Raw genomic sequence first — 12,993 nt, forward strand, 5'->3', positions numbered from 1 at the left:
CTTTGATACACTCAAACTGGTTGCTGCTACTGTGACAATGTCAAGAACGGGGTGACATCCTCCGCTATTGCTTGCAATGGCAAATCTAGTGTTAGAATAACTCATTCGCAATTCATTTTTTTCTGATGAGAAAACAGGAAATAGAGTATTTTTCTCAATTTTACGTGTAAAATTGTTCACAGATATTTGTCACTGAACAGCACAAAACGTATAGACAAGGAATAAACCAATGCAAAATGTGTCACTTTATGCTATACAAAGTATTGATCAATCAATCAAATCATGATTCAAGTGATCAAATCATGATTCAAGTGATCAAATCATGATAAGTGATCAATCAATCAAGTTTTGATATCAAACAAGTAATGAATCAAGTGCAGATATCGAAAAAAACGTCCCCTTACCATTTTACAAACTGCCTATCAGTCGATTAATCAATCAATCAAACGATTAATCAATCAATGATTGATCAATCATGATCACAAACCATCAATCAACCAATCCACATATCTTTTACGTTGAGTTTATGAAAGAAAATACCTTTAATTCTCTGTTGAACAATCGACTTTCGCGTATTATTATGTCACCCCTTTGAAAAAGGGGGGATATATTGTTATTCTACGAATTTTTTCTTCCACACTTTTTGTCCAGCCGATTTCTCGGAGATGCCTTGACATATATTTATAAAACTGCACCATAATGACAATCCCCATGTGCAAAGTTGCAGTAAGCATGGAATGGTTCAAGATGGCCGCCGTTTCCATGGAAACGGCAAAAATGTAAAAAACCGAAAAATGGTCCAAATTTAATGAAACTTTCAGAACTAATAACTCATCGTTAGAAGGCGTGACATCCATCTTAAGAACTTTTAAAATGGCTACCGTTGTCATGGAAACGGTCCAAACGTGAAAAAAACGAAAATAAATCCTTAATTAATTCATAGAAAATAAACCGCTACAGATACGGCAAAAAAACCCGTAAGTAGAAAACAGCAGTATAAACTGTAGAATTCATTGCCGTTGGAATTTTTAAGATAGCTGCTGTTACCATGGAGATAACGCTAAAAGTGCACATTGGACCCATATGGTAAAAAACGTCAAAGTAACATTTTCGTACAAATTTTAAGCTCATTCCCGTTTAAATGCTATTGTATTGTCATCTGTCTTCGAAATTTTCAAAATGGCCGCCGTTGCCATGGAAACAGCCTTAAAAAAAAAAAAAAAAAAAAAAAAAAAAAAAAAACTCGAAAATTTGAGACAAAATTCTGTGATGAACACTATGTGCAAAACATCTTCTAGAATATGCTAGAAGAAAACGAATATATAATTTAACGTGCTTCTTTCTATTCTATACAAAAATCGTGCTCTGAAGAGAAAATCGCCACTGAGAGAGAGAGAGAGAGAGAGAGAGAGAGAGAGGGAGAGAGAGAGAAACATGAAGAGTACACATAATTGACATTTCTGCACTTGCATTAAAGTACACATCCGTTAATCGAACACCTGCAAAAATATACACATTAGCTGAAATCAATCGGTAAGCGTGTAATTAAATTGTACAAGATAAAATACTTGTATCGTGTGATACGCGAGATATTGAAGAATAAAATGAACAGTTAGTATGCCGCTCCGTCAATATATACACATGTTGTCTGTCCAAGGTCCCCTCTAAAAAGAATAGTAATGTACTAACTCCACGATAATATACTTCAGTATCACGTGACAGCACCTTTCTTCCTCAAGCGTGTGTCTAATTTAAGATTTTAAAGAGTTCCCCAACTATAAATAGACATCACTCTTAGTCTACGAGAAGGGAAAAAGGGGGGGGGGGGGTCAAAGGCATGTATACTAGACGTGCCATGTGACTTTGATACACTCAAACTGGTTGCTGCTACTGTGACAATGTCAAGAACGGGGTGACATCCTCCGCTATTGCTTGCAATGGCAAATCTAGTGTTAGAATAACTCATTCGCAATTCATTTTTTTCTGATGAGAAAACAGGAAATAGAGTATTTTTCTCAATTTTACGTGTAAAATTGTTCACAGATATTTGTCACTGAACAGCACAAAACGTATAGACAAGGAATAAACCAATGCAAAATGTGTCACTTTATGCTATACAAAGTATTGATCAATCAATCAAATCATGATTCAAGTGATCAAATCATGATTCAAGTGATCAAATCATGATAAGTGATCAATCAATCAAGTTTTGATATCAAACAAGTAATGAATCAAGTGCAGATATCGAAAAAAACGTCCCCTTACCATTTTACAAACTGCCTATCAGTCGATTAATCAATCAATCAAACGATTAATCAATCAATGATTGATCAATCATGATCACAAACCATCAATCAACCAATCCACATATCTTTTACGTTGAGTTTATGAAAGAAAATACCTTTAATTCTCTGTTGAACAATCGACTTTCGCGTATTATTATGTCACCCCTTTGAAAAAGGGGGGATATATTGTTATTCTACGAATTTTTTCTTCCACACTTTTTGTCCAGCCGATTTCTCGGAGATGCCTTGACATATATTTATAAAACTGCACCATAATGACAATCCCCATGTGCAAAGTTGCAGTAAGCATGGAATGGTTCAAGATGGCCGCCGTTTCCATGGAAACGGCAAAAATGTAAAAAACCGAAAAATGGTCCAAATTTAATGAAACTTTCAGAACTAATAACTCATCGTTAGAAGGCGTGACATCCATCTTAAGAACTTTTAAAATGGCTACCGTTGTCATGGAAACGGTCCAAACGTGAAAAAAACGAAAATAAATCCTTAATTAATTCATAGAAAATAAACCGCTACAGATACGGCAAAAAAACCCGTAAGTAGAAAACAGCAGTATAAACTGTAGAATTCATTGCCGTTGGAATTTTTAAGATAGCTGCTGTTACCATGGAGATAACGCTAAAAGTGCACATTGGACCCATATGGTAAAAAACGTCAAAGTAACATTTTCGTACAAATTTTAAGCTCATTCCCGTTTAAATGCTATTGTATTGTCATCTGTCTTCGAAATTTTCAAAATGGCCGCCGTTGCCATGGAAACAGCCTTAAAAAAAAAAAAAAAAAAAAAAAAAAAAAAAAAACTCGAAAATTTGAGACAAAATTCTGTGATGAACACTATGTGCAAAACATCTTCTAGAATATGCTAGAAGAAAACGAATATATAATTTAACGTGCTTCTTTCTATTCTATACAAAAATCGTGCTCTGAAGAGAAAATCGCCACTGAGAGAGAGAGAGAGAGAGAGAGAGAGGGAGAGAGAGAGAAACATGAAGAGTACACATAATTGACATTTCTGCACTTGCATTAAAGTACACATCCGTTAATCGAACACCTGCAAAAATATACACATTAGCTGAAATCAATCGGTAAGCGTGTAATTAAATTGTACAAGATAAAATACTTGTATCGTGTGATACGCGAGATATTGAAGAATAAAATGAACAGTTAGTATGCCGCTCCGTCAATATATACACATGTTGTCTGTCCAAGGTCCCCTCTAAAAAGAATAGTAATGTACTAACTCCACGATAATATACTTCAGTATCACGTGACAGCACCTTTCTTCCTCAAGCGTGTGTCTAATTTAAGATTTTAAAGAGTTCCCCAACTATAAATAGACATCACTCTTAGTCTACGAGAAGGGAAAAAGGGGGGGGGGGGGGGGGTCAAAGGCATGTATACTAGACGTGCCATGTGACTTTGATACACTCAAACTGGTTGCTGCTACTGTGACAATGTCAAGAACGGGGTGACATCCTCCGCTATTGCTTGCAATGGCAAATCTAGTGTTAGAATAACTCATTCGCAATTCATTTTTTTCTGATGAGAAAACAGGAAATAGAGTATTTTTCTCAATTTTACGTGTAAAATTGTTCACAGATATTTGTCACTGAACAGCACAAAACGTATAGACAAGGAATAAACCAATGCAAAATGTGTCACTTTATGCTATACAAAGTATTGATCAATCAATCAAATCATGATTCAAGTGATCAAATCATGATTCAAGTGATCAAATCATGATAAGTGATCAATCAATCAAGTTTTGATATCAAACAAGTAATGAATCAAGTGCAGATATCGAAAAAAACGTCCCCTTACCATTTTACAAACTGCCTATCAGTCGATTAATCAATCAATCAAACGATTAATCAATCAATGATTGATCAATCATGATCACAAACCATCAATCAACCAATCCACATATCTTTTACGTTGAGTTTATGAAAGAAAATACCTTTAATTCTCTGTTGAACAATCGACTTTCGCGTATTATTATGTCACCCCTTTGAAAAAGGGGGGATATATTGTTATTCTACGAATTTTTTCTTCCACACTTTTTGTCCAGCCGATTTCTCGGAGATGCCTTGACATATATTTATAAAACTGCACCATAATGACAATCCCCATGTGCAAAGTTGCAGTAAGCATGGAATGGTTCAAGATGGCCGCCGTTTCCATGGAAACGGCAAAAATGTAAAAAACCGAAAAATGGTCCAAATTTAATGAAACTTTCAGAACTAATAACTCATCGTTAGAAGGCGTGACATCCATCTTAAGAACTTTTAAAATGGCTACCGTTGTCATGGAAACGGTCCAAACGTGAAAAAAACGAAAATAAATCCTTAATTAATTCATAGAAAATAAACCGCTACAGATACGGCAAAAAAACCCGTAAGTAGAAAACAGCAGTATAAACTGTAGAATTCATTGCCGTTGGAATTTTTAAGATAGCTGCTGTTACCATGGAGATAACGCTAAAAGTGCACATTGGACCCATATGGTAAAAAACGTCAAAGTAACATTTTCGTACAAATTTTAAGCTCATTCCCGTTTAAATGCTATTGTATTGTCATCTGTCTTCGAAATTTTCAAAATGGCCGCCGTTGCCATGGAAACAGCCTTAAAAAAAAAAAAAAAAAAAAAAAAAAAAAAAAACTCGAAAATTTGAGACAAAATTCTGTGATGAACACTATGTGCAAAACATCTTCTAGAATATGCTAGAAGAAAACGAATATATAATTTAACGTGCTTCTTTCTATTCTATACAAAAATCGTGCTCTGAAGAGAAAATCGCCACTGAGAGAGAGAGAGAGAGAGAGAGAGAGGGAGAGAGAGAGAAACATGAAGAGTACACATAATTGACATTTCTGCACTTGCATTAAAGTACACATCCGTTAATCGAACACCTGCAAAAATATACACATTAGCTGAAATCAATCGGTAAGCGTGTAATTAAATTGTACAAGATAAAATACTTGTATCGTGTGATACGCGAGATATTGAAGAATAAAATGAACAGTTAGTATGCCGCTCCGTCAATATATACACATGTTGTCTGTCCAAGGTCCCCTCTAAAAAGAATAGTAATGTACTAACTCCACGATAATATACTTCAGTATCACGTGACAGCACCTTTCTTCCTCAAGCGTGTGTCTAATTTAAGATTTTAAAGAGTTCCCCAACTATAAATAGACATCACTCTTAGTCTACGAGAAGGGGAAAAGGGGGGGGGGGGGTCAAAGGCATGTATACTAGACGTGCCATGTGACTTTGATACACTCAAACTGGTTGCTGCTACTGTGACAATGTCAAGAACGGGGTGACATCCTCCGCTATTGCTTGCAATGGCAAATCTAGTGTTAGAATAACTCATTCGCAATTCATTTTTTTCTGATGAGAAAACAGGAAATAGAGTATTTTTCTCAATTTTACGTGTAAAATTGTTCACAGATATTTGTCACTGAACAGCACAAAACGTATAGACAAGGAATAAACCAATGCAAAATGTGTCACTTTATTCTGTCTTCGAAATTTTCAAAATGGCCGCCGTTGCCATGGAAACAGCCTTAAAAAAAAAAAAAAAAAAAAAAAAAAAAAAAAAACTCGAAAATTTGAGACAAAATTCTGTGATGAACACTATGTGCAAAACATCTTCTAGAATATGCTAGAAGAAAACGAATATATAATTTAACGTGCTTCTTTCTATTCTATACAAAAATCGTGCTCTGAAGAGAAAATCGCCACTGAGAGAGAGAGAGAGAGAGAGAGAGAGGGAGAGAGAGAGAAACATGAAGAGTACACATAATTGACATTTCTGCACTTGCATTAAAGTACACATCCGTTAATCGAACACCTGCAAAAATATACACATTAGCTGAAATCAATCGGTAAGCGTGTAATTAAATTGTACAAGATAAAATACTTGTATCGTGTGATACGCGAGATATTGAAGAATAAAATGAACAGTTAGTATGCCGCTCCGTCAATATATACACATGTTGTCTGTCCAAGGTCCCCTCTAAAAAGAATAGTAATGTACTAACTCCACGATAATATACTTCAGTATCACGTGACAGCACCTTTCTTCCTCAAGCGTGTGTCTAATTTAAGATTTTAAAGAGTTCCCCAACTATAAATAGACATCACTCTTAGTCTACGAGAAGGGAAAAAGGGGGGGGGGGGGGGGGTCAAAGGCATGTATACTAGACGTGCCATGTGACTTTGATACACTCAAACTGGTTGCTGCTACTGTGACAATGTCAAGAACGGGGTGACATCCTCCGCTATTGCTTGCAATGGCAAATCTAGTGTTAGAATAACTCATTCGCAATTCATTTTTTTCTGATGAGAAAACAGGAAATAGAGTATTTTTCTCAATTTTACGTGTAAAATTGTTCACAGATATTTGTCACTGAACAGCACAAAACGTATAGACAAGGAATAAACCAATGCAAAATGTGTCACTTTATGCTATACAAAGTATTGATCAATCAATCAAATCATGATTCAAGTGATCAAATCATGATTCAAGTGATCAAATCATGATAAGTGATCAATCAATCAAGTTTTGATATCAAACAAGTAATGAATCAAGTGCAGATATCGAAAAAAACGTCCCCTTACCATTTTACAAACTGCCTATCAGTCGATTAATCAATCAATCAAACGATTAATCAATCAATGATTGATCAATCATGATCACAAACCATCAATCAACCAATCCACATATCTTTTACGTTGAGTTTATGAAAGAAAATACCTTTAATTCTCTGTTGAACAATCGACTTTCGCGTATTATTATGTCACCCCTTTGAAAAAGGGGGGATATATTGTTATTCTACGAATTTTTTCTTCCACACTTTTTGTCCAGCCGATTTCTCGGAGATGCCTTGACATATATTTATAAAACTGCACCATAATGACAATCCCCATGTGCAAAGTTGCAGTAAGCATGGAATGGTTCAAGATGGCCGCCGTTTCCATGGAAACGGCAAAAATGTAAAAAACCGAAAAATGGTCCAAATTTAATGAAACTTTCAGAACTAATAACTCATCGTTAGAAGGCGTGACATCCATCTTAAGAACTTTTAAAATGGCTACCGTTGTCATGGAAACGGTCCAAACGTGAAAAAAACGAAAATAAATCCTTAATTAATTCATAGAAAATAAACCGCTACAGATACGGCAAAAAAACCCGTAAGTAGAAAACAGCAGTATAAACTGTAGAATTCATTGCCGTTGGAATTTTTAAGATAGCTGCTGTTACCATGGAGATAACGCTAAAAGTGCACATTGGACCCATATGGTAAAAAACGTCAAAGTAACATTTTCGTACAAATTTTAAGCTCATTCCCGTTTAAATGCTATTGTATTGTCATCTGTCTTCGAAATTTTCAAAATGGCCGCCGTTGCCATGGAAACAGCCTTAAAAAAAAAAAAAAAAAAAAAAAAAAAAAAAAAACTCGAAAATTTGAGACAAAATTCTGTGATGAACACTATGTGCAAAACATCTTCTAGAATATGCTAGAAGAAAACGAATATATAATTTAACGTGCTTCTTTCTATTCTATACAAAAATCGTGCTCTGAAGAGAAAATCGCCACTGAGAGAGAGAGAGAGAGAGAGAGAGAGGGAGAGAGAGAGAAACATGAAGAGTACACATAATTGACATTTCTGCACTTGCATTAAAGTACACATCCGTTAATCGAACACCTGCAAAAATATACACATTAGCTGAAATCAATCGGTAAGCGTGTAATTAAATTGTACAAGATAAAATACTTGTATCGTGTGATACGCGAGATATTGAAGAATAAAATGAACAGTTAGTATGCCGCTCCGTCAATATATACACATGTTGTCTGTCCAAGGTCCCCTCTAAAAAGAATAGTAATGTACTAACTCCACGATAATATACTTCAGTATCACGTGACAGCACCTTTCTTCCTCAAGCGTGTGTCTAATTTAAGATTTTAAAGAGTTCCCCAACTATAAATAGACATCACTCTTAGTCTACGAGAAGGGGAAAAGGGGGGGGGGGGGGTCAAAGGCATGTATACTAGACGTGCCATGTGACTTTGATACACTCAAACTGGTTGCTGCTACTGTGACAATGTCAAGAACGGGGTGACATCCTCCGCTATTGCTTGCAATGGCAAATCTAGTGTTAGAATAACTCATTCGCAATTCATTTTTTTCTGATGAGAAAACAGGAAATAGAGTATTTTTCTCAATTTTACGTGTAAAATTGTTCACAGATATTTGTCACTGAACAGCACAAAACGTATAGACAAGGAATAAACCAATGCAAAATGTGTCACTTTATGCTATACAAAGTATTGATCAATCAATCAAATCATGATTCAAGTGATCAAATCATGATTCAAGTGATCAAATCATGATAAGTGATCAATCAATCAAGTTTTGATATCAAACAAGTAATGAATCAAGTGCAGATATCGAAAAAAACGTCCCCTTACCATTTTACAAACTGCCTATCAGTCGATTAATCAATCAATCAAACGATTAATCAATCAATGATTGATCAATCATGATCACAAACCATCAATCAACCAATCCACATATCTTTTACGTTGAGTTTATGAAAGAAAATACCTTTAATTCTCTGTTGAACAATCGACTTTCGCGTATTATTATGTCACCCCTTTGAAAAAGGGGGGATATATTGTTATTCTACGAATTTTTTCTTCCACACTTTTTGTCCAGCCGATTTCTCGGAGATGCCTTGACATATATTTATAAAACTGCACCATAATGACAATCCCCATGTGCAAAGTTGCAGTAAGCATGGAATGGTTCAAGATGGCCGCCGTTTCCATGGAAACGGCAAAAATGTAAAAAACCGAAAAATGGTCCAAATTTAATGAAACTTTCAGAACTAATAACTCATCGTTAGAAGGCGTGACATCCATCTTAAGAACTTTTAAAATGGCTACCGTTGTCATGGAAACGGTCCAAACGTGAAAAAAACGAAAATAAATCCTTAATTAATTCATAGAAAATAAACCGCTACAGATACGGCAAAAAAACCCGTAAGTAGAAAACAGCAGTATAAACTGTAGAATTCATTGCCGTTGGAATTTTTAAGATAGCTGCTGTTACCATGGAGATAACGCTAAAAGTGCACATTGGACCCATATGGTAAAAAACGTCAAAGTAACATTTTCGTACAAATTTTAAGCTCATTCCCGTTTAAATGCTATTGTATTGTCATCTGTCTTCGAAATTTTCAAAATGGCCGCCGTTGCCATGGAAACAGCCTTAAAAAAAAAAAAAAAAAAAAAAAAAAAAAAAAACTCGAAAATTTGAGACAAAATTCTGTGATGAACACTATGTGCAAAACATCTTCTAGAATATGCTAGAAGAAAACGAATATATAATTTAACGTGCTTCTTTCTATTCTATACAAAAATCGTGCTCTGAAGAGAAAATCGCCACTGAGAGAGAGAGAGAGAGAGAGAGAGAGGGAGAGAGAGAGAAACATGAAGAGTACACATAATTGACATTTCTGCACTTGCATTAAAGTACACATCCGTTAATCGAACACCTGCAAAAATATACACATTAGCTGAAATCAATCGGTAAGCGTGTAATTAAATTGTACAAGATAAAATACTTGTATCGTGTGATACGCGAGATATTGAAGAATAAAATGAACAGTTAGTATGCCGCTCCGTCAATATATACACATGTTGTCTGTCCAAGGTCCCCTCTAAAAAGAATAGTAATGTACTAACTCCACGATAATATACTTCAGTATCACGTGACAGCACCTTTCTTCCTCAAGCGTGTGTCTAATTTAAGATTTTAAAGAGTTCCCCAACTATAAATAGACATCACTCTTAGTCTACGAGAAGGGAAAAAGGGGGGGGGGGTCAAAGGCATGTATACTAGACGTGCCATGTGACTTTGATACACTCAAACTGGTTGCTGCTACTGTGACAATGTCAAGAACGGGGTGACATCCTCCGCTATTGCTTGCAATGGCAAATCTAGTGTTAGAATAACTCATTCGCAATTCATTTTTTTCTGATGAGAAAACAGGAAATAGAGTATTTTTCTCAATTTTACGTGTAAAATTGTTCACAGATATTTGTCACTGAACAGCACAAAACGTATAGACAAGGAATAAACCAATGCAAAATGTGTCACTTTATGCTATACAAAGTATTGATCAATCAATCAAATCATGATTCAAGTGATCAAATCATGATTCAAGTGATCAAATCATGATAAGTGATCAATCAATCAAGTTTTGATATCAAACAAGTAATGAATCAAGTGCAGATATCGAAAAAAACGTCCCCTTACCATTTTACAAACTGCCTATCAGTCGATTAATCAATCAATCAAACGATTAATCAATCAATGATTGATCAATCATGATCACAAACCATCAATCAACCAATCCACATATCTTTTACGTTGAGTTTATGAAAGAAAATACCTTTAATTCTCTGTTGAACAATCGACTTTCGCGTATTATTATGTCACCCCTTTGAAAAAGGGGGGATATATTGTTATTCTACGAATTTTTTCTTCCACACTTTTTGTCCAGCCGATTTCTCGGAGATGCCTTGACATATATTTATAAAACTGCACCATAATGACAATCCCCATGTGCAAAGTTGCAGTAAGCATGGAATGGTTCAAGATGGCCGCCGTTTCCATGGAAACGGCAAAAATGTAAAAAACCGAAAAATGGTCCAAATTTAATGAAACTTTCAGAACTAATAACTCATCGTTAGAAGGCGTGACATCCATCTTAAGAACTTTTAAAATGGCTACCGTTGTCATGGAAACGGTCCAAACGTGAAAAAAACGAAAATAAATCCTTAATTAATTCATAGAAAATAAACCGCTACAGATACGGCAAAAAAACCCGTAAGTAGAAAACAGCAGTATAAACTGTAGAATTCATTGCCGTTGGAATTTTTAAGATAGCTGCTGTTACCATGGAGATAACGCTAAAAGTGCACATTGGACCCATATGGTAAAAAACGTCAAAGTAACATTTTCGTACAAATTTTAAGCTCATTCCCGTTTAAATGCTATTGTATTGTCATCTGTCTTCGAAATTTTCAAAATGGCCGCCGTTGCCATGGAAACAGCCTTAAAAAAAAAAAAAAAAAAAAAAAAAAAAAAAAAACTCGAAAATTTGAGACAAAATTCTGTGATGAAGACTATGTGCAAAACATCTTCTAGAATATGCTAGAAGAAAACGAATATATAATTTAACGTGCTTCTTTCTATTCTATACAAAAATCGTGCTCTGAAGAGAAAATCGCCACTGAGAGAGAGAGAGAGAGAGAGAGAGAGGGAGAGAGAGAGAAACATGAAGAGTACACATAATTGACATTTCTGCACTTGCATTAAAGTACACATCCGTTAATCGAACACCTGCAAAAATATACACATTAGCTGAAATCAATCGGTAAGCGTGTAATTAAATTGTACAAGATAAAATACTTGTATCGTGTGATACGCGAGATATTGAAGAATAAAATGAACAGTTAGTATGCCGCTCCGTCAATATATACACATGTTGTCTGTCCAAGGTCCCCTCTAAAAAGAATAGTAATGTACTAACTCCACGATAATATACTTCAGTATCACGTGACAGCACCTTTCTTCCTCAAGCGTGTGTCTAATTTAAGATTTTAAAGAGTTCCCCAACTATAAATAGACATCACTCTTAGTCTACGAGAAGGGGAAAAGGGGGGGGGGGGTCAAAGGCATGTATACTAGACGTGCCATGTGACTTTGATACACTCAAACTGGTTGCTGCTACTGTGACAATGTCAAGAACGGGGTGACATCCTCCGCTATTGCTTGCAATGGCAAATCTAGTGTTAGAATAACTCATTCGCAATTCATTTTTTTCTGATGAGAAAACAGGAAATAGAGTATTTTTCTCAATTTTACGTGTAAAATTGTTCACAGATATTTGTCACTGAACAGCACAAAACGTATAGACAAGGAATAAACCAATGCAAAATGTGTCACTTTATGCTATACAAAGTATTGATCAATCAATCAAATCATGATTCAAGTGATCAAATCATGATTCAAGTGATCAAATCATGATAAGTGATCAATCAATCAAGTTTTGATATCAAACAAGTAATGAATCAAGTGCAGATATCGAAAAAAACGTCCCCTTACCATTTTACAAACTGCCTATCAGTCGATTAATCAATCAATCAAACGATTAATCAATCAATGATTGATCAATCATGATCACAAACCATCAATCAACCAATCCACATATCTTTTACGTTGAGTTTATGAAAGAAAATACCTTTAATTCTCTGTTGAACAATCGACTTTCGCGTATTATTATGTCACCCCTTTGAAAAAGGGGGGATATATTGTTATTCTACGAATTTTTTCTTCCACACTTTTTGTCCAGCCGATTTCTCGGAGATGCCTTGACATATATTTATAAAACTGCACCATAATGACAATCCCCATGTGCAAAGTTGCAGTAAGCATGGAATGGTTCAAGATGGCCGCCGTTTCCATGGAAACGGCAAAAATGTAAAAAACCGAAAAATGGTCCAAATTTAATGAAACTTTCAGAACTAATAACTCATCGTTAGAAGGCGTGACATCCATCTTAAGAACTTTTAAAATGGCTACCGTTGTCATGGAAACGGTCCAAACG

At 35.3% G+C, this 12,993-nt stretch overlaps 1 protein-coding gene across 1 annotated transcript in view; it reads left to right on the forward strand.

Annotated features, from left to right (window-relative positions):
* Nucleotides 1-12,993, forward strand: part of LOC143066216 (uncharacterized) — a 300,444-nt gene that overhangs the window by 200,763 nt on the left and 86,688 nt on the right. The gene's annotated exons all lie outside the window — the stretch shown is intronic.

The sequence above is a fragment of the Mytilus galloprovincialis genome, chromosome 3 (genome assembly GCF_965363235.1).
Source record: "Mytilus galloprovincialis chromosome 3, xbMytGall1.hap1.1, whole genome shotgun sequence".
In the NCBI taxonomy this organism is placed as follows: Eukaryota; Metazoa; Mollusca; class Bivalvia; order Mytilida; family Mytilidae; genus Mytilus; species Mytilus galloprovincialis.